This window comes from Callithrix jacchus, chromosome 8, assembly GCF_049354715.1.
Source record: "Callithrix jacchus isolate 240 chromosome 8, calJac240_pri, whole genome shotgun sequence".
Taxonomy (NCBI): Eukaryota; Metazoa; Chordata; class Mammalia; order Primates; family Cebidae; genus Callithrix; species Callithrix jacchus.
The window spans coordinates 93,031,503-93,040,944 of record NC_133509.1 but is presented as its reverse complement, the minus strand read 5'-3'; positions in this window follow the sequence as shown (position 1 = coordinate 93,040,944).

Sequence of the window (9,442 nt, the reverse complement as noted above, 5' to 3'; positions counted from 1 at the left end):
TTTTTTTTTTTAGATAAGATCTTCCTCTATTGCCCAAGCTGGAATGCAATGGCATGATCACAGCTCACTCCAATCTCAGCTCACTCAAGCAATCCTCCAACCTCAGCCTCCCATGCAGCTGGGACCACAGGCATGCACCACCATGCCTGGATAATTTTTTAATTTTTTGTGTAGAAACAATGTCTTCCTATGTTGCCCTTTTCCTAGGCTGGATGTGTGCAGGTTTTTGTGTGGCCATAAGTTTGCAATTCATTTCCCTATATACTAAGGAGTGTGACTTCTGGATCATGTGGTATAATTATGTTTAGTTTTATAAGAAACTGAAGAGAGCCAAACTGTCTTCCAAAGTGGCTGTAGCATTTTTGCATTCCTACCAGCAATGAGAGTTCCTGTTGCTCCACATCTTCCCCAGCATTTAGTATTGTCATTTTGAATTCTAATAGGTGTGTAGTAGTATCTCAGTGTTTTAATTTGCAATTCTCAAATGACATATACATTTGATATTGAACATTGTTTTATATGCTTATTTGCCATCTGTATATCTTCTTTGGTGAGATGTCTGTTGAAATCTTTTGCCTTTTTTTTTTTTTGAGATGGAGATTCACTCTTGTTGCCCATGCTGGAGTGCAATGGCGTGATCTTGGCTCACCGCAACCTCCACTTCCTGGGTTCAAGTAATTCTCCTGCCTCAGCTTTCTGAGCAGCTGGTTTTATAGGCATATGCAAACACACCCGGCTAATTTTGTATTTTTAGTAGAGAAGGGGTTTCTCCATGTTGGTTAGGCTGGTCTTGAACTTGAACGCCAGACCTCAGGTGACCCACCCACCTTGGCCTCCCAAAGTGCTGGGATTACAGGTGTGAGCCACTATGCCTGGCCATCTTTTGCCAATTTTAAAATCAGGTTGTTTGTTTTCTCAGCATTGTGTTTAAGCTTTGTATATTTTTGATAACATCCTTTATCAAGTATATCTTTTGCAAATATTTTTTCTCAGTCTGTGGTTTGTCTTCTCATTCTCTTGATGAACATCTTTTTTTTTTTAAATGTGCATAATGGCCATCCATATATCCTCTTAGGTGAAATATATGTTCACATATTTAGTCTGTTTTCTAGAAACTGCAATTTTGTTACTGTTTTGATAGCTCTTTATATATTCTGAAGTCCTTTATGTCATATGTACTATGCAAATAGTTTCTCTCTGTCTGTTTGTGTTTTTATTCTTTTAACAGTGTCTTTTAAAGAAGCAAAGTTTTAAATTTTGGTAAAATCCAATTTATCAATTTGTTACTTTATGCTTTTGATATTGTATCCACTAATATTTGCTAACCCAGTTAGGCAAAAGGTCACACAGATTTTCTCCTGTTTTCTTTTAGATGTTTTATAGTTTTAGGTTTTGTGATCCATTTTGTGATCTATTTAAGGTTGTGATCCACTTTATTTTCATATATGTTGCAAGGTATGGATCCAAATTAATTTTTTTGGATATGGATGTCAAACTGTTTCAGCACCTTCCCTCCCTCCCTCCCTTCCTCCCTTCTTTTCCTTGCTTCTTTCCTTTACTTCCCTCCCTCCCTCCCTCTCTCTCTCTCTTTTTAATTTTTCTTTTTGAGACTGAGTCTTTCTCTGTCACACATGCTGTAGTGAGTGCAATGGCCCAATCTCGGCTCACTGCAACCTCTGCCTCCTGTGTTCAAGCGATTCTCCTGCCTCGGCCTCCAGAGTAGCTAGGATAACAGGCACCTGCCACCATGCCTGGCTAATTTCTTTGTATTTTTAGTAGAGATGGGGTTTAACCATGTTGGCCAAGCTGCTTTCGAACTCTTGACCTCAAGTGATCTGCCTACCTTGGGCTACCAGTGTTAGGATTACAGGTATGCGTCACTGTGCCCAGCCTGCACCATTTCTTTAAAAGGCTGTCCTTTCTTCACTATATTACCGTGGCACCTTTGTCAAAAATCACTTATCCATATATATGAGAGATTATTTTGTCTATTCTGTTCTACTGATCTATTTATCCATCTTATTCCAGTAACACCCTGTTTTTGATTACTATAGGTTTATAATAATTATTGAAATTAGGTAATGCTGGGCCTTCAATTTAGTTCTTAGTTCTTTTTTTTTTTTTTTTAAGATGATGTCTTGCTCTGCCGCCCAGGCTAGAGTGCAGTGGTGTGCTCTCAGCTCACTGCAACCTGCGTCTCCCTGGTTCAAGCAGTTCTCCTGCTTCAGCCTTCTGAGTAATTGGGATTACAGGCACTCACCACCATGCCCAGCTAATGTTTGTGTTTTTAGTAGAGATGAGGTTTCACCATCTTGGCCAGGCTGGTCTTGAACTCCTGACTGACCTCGTGATCCACTCACCTCAGCCTCCCAAAGTGCTGGGATTACAGGTGTGAGCCACCGTGCCTGGCATTGGTAGTTCTTATTCAAAGTTATTTTTAGCTCCTCTAGGTCCTTTGTATTTCCAGATGAATTTTATAATTAGCTTGCCAATTTCTACAAGATGCCTCCTGGTATTTTTATTGGGATTGCATTGAATATGAGGAGCAAAGAATCTCAACAGTACTAAGTTTTATGATCCATGAACAAGGTATAGTCCCTTATAAAGACTGTATTTTGTCTCAGCAATATCTTACGGTTTTCAATCTAGAGGTCTTTTCCATCCTTTGTCCCAACATATTTCATATTCTTATGCCACTGTAAATGGTTTTTTATATTTTCCAACATTCACTATTGCTAGTGCATAGAAATACGATGGATTTCTGTATATTAAACTTGCATCCCACAGTCTTGCTAAACTCGCCAGTCTAGATTCCTATATGATTTCTTTTTCTTACAGGAACACTCTGGATAGAACTCCTAGTACAATCTTGAACAGAAGTGGTGAGAGGCTAGGCATGGTGGCTCATGCCTGTAATCTTTGGGAGATTACACTTTGGGAGGTCAAGATGGGAGGATTACTTTAGCACAGGAATTTAAGCACAGCCTGGGCAACATAGTGGGGCGCTATATATACAAAAATTAGCCAGGCATAGTGGCGCAGGCCTGTACTCAGGTACTTTGGAGGCTGAGGCAGAAGAATCACTTGAACCTGGGAGGCAGAGGTTGCAGTGAGCCAAGATTGCACCACTGCCCTCCAACCTGGGTGACAGAGTAAGACTCCGTCTCAATAAATAAGTAAATTACAAATAATAATCTTGAGGAAAAACATTCAGTCTTACATCATTAAACATGATGTTAACTATAGGTTTTTCAAGAGTGTCCTTTATCAGTTGAAGAAGTTCCTTTCTATATTTATTTTGTTGAGAGTTTTTACTGAGAATGGATGAATTTTGTCAAACACTTTTTCTGCCTCATAAGGTTTTTCTAACTTGTTAATATGGAAAATTACATTGATTTTTGTTTCATTTTTGAGACAGGGTTTCACTCTGTTGCTCAGGCTGGAGTGCAGTGGCATGACCATAGCTTACTGAGCCTTGAATTCCTGGACTCAAGCAATTCTCCCGCCTCAGGCTCCCAGAGAGCTGGGACCACAGACATGCACCACACCTGGCTAATTAAAAAAATTTTTTTTGTAGAGACAGGACCTCACTATGCTGCCTAGGCTGGCCTTGAACTCCTGGGCTCCAGTGATCCTCCTGCCTCAGCCTCCCAGAATGCTGGAATGACAGGTGTAAACCACTATGCCTCACTGATTTTAAAAAAATATTATACCAATCCTGTATTCCTGGAATAAATCCCATTTGGCCCATGTTGTATTATCCTTTTAGTATGTTGTTGACTTTTATTTACTGAAATTTTGTTTAGAATGTTTACATGTATATTCATGAAAGATACTGGTCTTTACTTCTCTTGAAATGCCTTTGTTTGTTTTTAGTGTCATAGTAATACTGGTCTTGTAGAACAAATGAGAAGCAATCCCGGCTGGGTGCGGTGGCTCAAGCCTGTAATCCCAGCACTTTGGGAGGCTGAGGTGGGTGGATCACGAGGTCAAGAGATCGAGACCATCCTGGTCATCATGGTGAAACCCCATCTCTACTAAAAATACAAAAAATTAGCTGGGCATAATGGTGCATGCCTGTAATCCCAGCTACTCAGGAGGCTGAGGCAGGAGAATTGCCTGAGCCCAGGAGGTGGAGGTTGCAGTGAGCCGAGATCGCGCCATTGCACTCCAGCCTGGGTAACAAGTTGTTTTTTTTTTTTAATTTATTTATTTTACTTTAGGTGCATACTATATCTGGCATTTCTCCCCATGATAACCCTCCTCACTCTCCCTTCCCTCCCCAACCCCCATTGTCTCTTGGGAGACTTTGAGTTAAGTCACTATTATGCCTTCATTACATGTTTGGTAGACTTCACCAGTGAAGCCAGCTGGATCTGGAGTTATTTTGTGGGAAGGTTTTTAACATCAATTTCATTTCTTTATAGATACAGGGATATTCAGATAATCAACTTCTGGAGTGAGCTTTGGTAATTTTTGTCTTTTAAAGAATTTTTCTATTTCAGCTAAGTTGGCAAATGTATTGGCATAAAGATGTTCATAATATTTTCTTATCTTTTTTATTGTTGTTGTTGGAGAGTCTCACTCTGTAGCCCAGGCTGGAGTGCACTGGTGCAATCTCAGCTCATTGCAACTTCCACCTCTTGAGTTCAAGTGATTCTGCTGCCTCAGCCTCCCAAGTAGCTGAAACTACAGGCACATATCACCATGCCCAGCTAATTTTTGTATTTTTAGTAAAGACGGGGTTTTACCAGGTTGGCCAGGCTGGTCTCCAACTCCTGACCTCAGGTGATCCACCTGCCTCAGCTTCCCAAAGTGGTGGGATTACAGGCATGAGCTACCACGCCTGGCCTCCTTATCTTTACAATAGCTATACAGTTTGTAGTGATCACCACCCTCATTCCTGATACTGGTAGTTTATGTCGTCTTCTTTAGTTCCTGATCAGTCTGGCTACAGGTTTATCAATTGTATTGATCTCCTCAAAGAACTGTAGTTTATTTTGGAAGTCTATTACTATTGTCACATTGAGTCCACTGTGCTAAAATGCTACTATGCCAGAGCAGTATATGGTATATAGAAAGCACTCTATCAGTATTCATTGAATGAGCCAGTGAATGGGAAAAAAAAAGGAACCAATTTCTCCATGTAAAGTCCTTTTATTAGGACTGTTTTAGACATCAGCAATTAGTCTTTAGACATGAGACCAGTCTGTTTTGACATCAGCAATTTCCTTCGTATTTATATTTTTAGTACTACAGTCTTTAGACATGAGACCAATCTGTTTTGACATCAGCAATTTCCTTATCTCTTATTTATGTCTTTAGTACTAATAAGGTAGAACTGAGCAGAACCTTCAGAGGCCAAGTGAAATGAAAGGTTTGAGAAAGTGCCCCAAGAGAAGGCTAAAAGAAGACGAGGCTTGCTACTGGCAATGAGGGCAGGAGGAAATCCTGAGACCATAGAAAACAGACGGAGGCTGGAGACAGAGTGGATCAGAGAAAGACTAATAAAAGTGTAACACAGTAATCGGGATAGTAAAGGTATATGAAAGAGTTTAATAACAACGAATGAAGGTCTTACCCAAGAGTGATGACTACCTCAGTAATTACAGTAAAATTTTCAACTTAATAGCATCAGTGTTTCAAAAAGGTATGTGAGAAATGCTTAGATATTAAAGGAGAAGGGGTACATAAATTAACTTAGGTTAAATTGTGGAAAATAGGATTTCCATTTATATTTAACACTGAAAAGAATATACTGGGCCTATCTACTTCCTGACCTATGTTAAAGGGAAGATTTTATGATTTCTGGTCAAATGAAGGAAGCACAAAAGGGCCATAACATACCTAGGTAGAGAAAAGCAGAAATCTCTTATTGTATTAATCAGGCTAAAAACCAACTTGATTAACCTTGACTTGTAGTCTCAGTACCAGTCAACCACAGTGGCCTTGGGTTTGCATGCCTCCTATGCTGTTTGTGTTTTGGAAGTTTTTTTCCTTTAATGTTCAAACTGCACACATTTAGAAATTTACATAATTTTTTGTCCCCCAGCTGCAGGTATTTCTTTATAGAAGTACATAATTTTATTAATATTCCTATATGTATTCACCTATGAAACCACCAGCAAAATCAAGATAATGAAGACATCCATCACCCCCAAGTTTTCCTCAGGCCCATTTATAATCTTTCCCTTCCATTCCACCCCCTCCACATACCCCACTCCAAGTTTCTAGGGAACCACTGATTTATTTTCTGTTATTATACCTTAGTTTGTATTTTCTATTTTTACATACATGGAATCAGAGTATTTACTTTTCATCTGACTTCTTTCACTCAGCAAATGTATTTTGAGATTCATCTATTTTGTGGCTTATGTTATCAATTCATTCCTTTTTGTTGGTGAGTTATATTCCATCGTATGGTTGTGCAAATTACTTATTTGTTCACTTGTTGGAAATTTGGGTTGTGTCAGATTTTTGCTGTGATTTATAAAGCTGCTATATGTAGACATATGATTTCATTCTTGGGTAAGTATCTAGAAGTGAAATGGCTAGGTCATATGTTTAACTTTTTAAGAAATTGTCAAAAATTTTCCAAAGAGTTAACTCTTCCCTGAATCAATTAAAAAGAAAAACAAAACGTAACATTGTCTAAAGTGGTTGTATAATTTTGTACTCTCACCAGTAGGCTATCAGAGTTCCAGTTACTCCACATCATCCTCACCCTTGGTGGGCAAAGAGAACTTTTGGGATCTGGGATTATTCTTATTGAGATTTATAAATACAGTTACCTATAACTTAACTATCTGTACATGGACAAATCACTTTACCTCTTTGTCAGTTTTTTTATGGAGAGTGAAAGGTTTAGATCCTAAAATTCTGTTTTTATTGTTTTTGTTTCAGTGATATTTAAGAAGTTTCAAATATATTTTTGAGTGGATAATACATTCTTTAGGTTCAAAACATAAAGGACACAAATGACTACAGTGAAAATTCTCCCACCTCTGTTTCCCAGTTATTGTTTCCCCTTCCCAAAGGCAACCAGTGTTCAGTTATCCTTCTACGTATGCATTCTCATTCTTTTTTCAGATACATAGTAATCTATTTTATCAATGTGACACAATTTGTGTAGCTATCCCTGTAGAGATGCATTTTGGTTAATTCTAATTTTTATGAAAAACAGTGCTGCCACTAATAGCCTTGAAAATATATTATTTCACACATGGGTGAGAATACCTATAGGATAAATTCCTAGAAGTGGAATTACTGGATCAAGATATATGTGCATTCTTAATCTCACAAGATACTGCCAAAATATCCCCACAAAGATACTCTAAATTTATACTCTCATCAGTACTGAAAAAGTTTCAGAAAATAACATTAGAAGTTTACATACTCTTTGACCTGGTAGTAATTCCACTCCTATGAATTTATGCTACAAAATGCTGAAAAACAGATGGTTGGTAACCTAGACCTCCAAAAAATAGGAGAGTAGGAATGTGCAGTACCACGGAGTACAAGGTAGTCACTTCAGGTGGAATAATTTTTCATTAATGTCAAAACTGTCCATACTCTATTGACAAGTGGAAAAAAACTGACTTTAAAACCGGTATAGAACTATTCATGCTTTAAAAAGTTAGGATGTTGGCCGGGCGCGGTGGCTCACACCTGTAATCCCAGCACTTTGGGAGGCCAAGGAGGGTGGATCACCAGAAGTTTGAGACCAGCCTGGCCAACATGGTGAAACCCTGTCTTTACTAAAAATACAAAAATTAACTGGGCATGGTGGCGCATGCCTGTAATCCCAACTACATGGGAGGCTGATGCAGAATCACTTGAACTTGGGAGGCGGAGGCTACAGTGAGCCAAGATCACAACTCCAGCCTGGGCAACAAAAGCAAAACTCCATCTCCCCCCCCCAAAAAAAGGATGTTTATATATAATGTTTAATTTTTTTTTTTCAGATGGAGTTTCACTTTTGTTACCCAGACTGGAGTGCAATGGCACAATCTCGGCTCACCGCAACCTCCGCCTTCTGGGTTCAAGCAATTCTCCTGCCTCAGCCTCCCAAGTAGCTGGGACTACAGGCGTGCACCACCATGCGCAGCTAATTTTTGTATTTTTAGTAGAGACGGGGTTTTCACCTTGTTGACCAGGATGGTTTCGATCTCTTGACCTCGTGATCCACCTGCCTTGGCCTCCCAAAGTGCTGGGATTATAGGCGTGAGCCACCGTGCCTGGCCTGTTTAATATTTTTATACACATAGCAAAAGACATGCAAGTGTATGCAACAAAATGTTAACAGTAGTTATTTCTTATTACTTAATAATTTTTAGTTTTAACTCATTTTGATATAACTTTTCTGTAAGTATTATTTATAAGTTTCAGAAGCTATTAAAAATGGCAGATGGTCTATAATGTAAATAAAGGATTTTGTTCAGACAAAAAACTAGTTCAGTAATTAAAGGGATTATTTGGAATATTATGGGGGCAGGGGAATAAAAACCTTGTCTAAATTTGATCCTTCTCAGGCAAGTTTTGGAGTCACCAAATTTTACCTTGTGACAGATTTTGAAAGGAGAAATAAACGGAAAGTGACAAGACAGTAAAAGATAAGTTGGCAATTTCTCCTGCCCCTCAAAATTGCGACTTGCCAGTGTTCTGATTCATAAAGATTCCTCACTCAAGAACTGAGTATTTGTAAGAATGTAACCAGTGTTTCCAGGGAGCAGAAGCTTAAGACAGTACTGACATAATGGAAAAGCTAGACCTGGGAATCAGAAGAAATGGGTTTGAGTCCTAATTTTGACACCTCCTTGAAACTTCTCTTGAGCATTTGGAACCTGTTTTGTCATGTGTCAAAGTAACTGCTTCTTTCATACAGTTGAAATAGTATGGGCTGCGAATGGTGGCTCACGCCTGTAATCCTAGCACTTGGGAGGCCTAGGTGGGTGGATCATGAGGTCAAGAGATTGAGACCATTTTGGCCAACATGGTGAAACCTTGTCTCTACTAAAATATAAAAATTAGCTGGATATGGTGGCGTGTACTTACAGTCCTAGCTACTCGGGAGGCTGAGGCAGAAGAATGGCTTGAACCCAGGAGGTGGAGGTTGCAGTGAGCAGGATTGCACCACTGCACTCCAGCCTGGCGACAGAGCAAGACTCTGTCTCAAAAAAAAAAGAAAAGAAATAGTATGAATGATAAATGGACCGTAATTCACTAATAGAGCACTCTACCAATTATGTTCATCTTATTTTGAAATAGTTCATTGGGTATTTAAAAAAAATTTTAAACACATTTTAACATAGCAAATAGAGAAAATATGATCAATATTCAACTTATCAAATCATAGCATTTGGTCATATTTGCTTTAGCTTCTTTTAGAGGGAGGAATAAATGCCTCTGTATACCCTCCTCATGCCTTTTCCCGTTTTCCAGA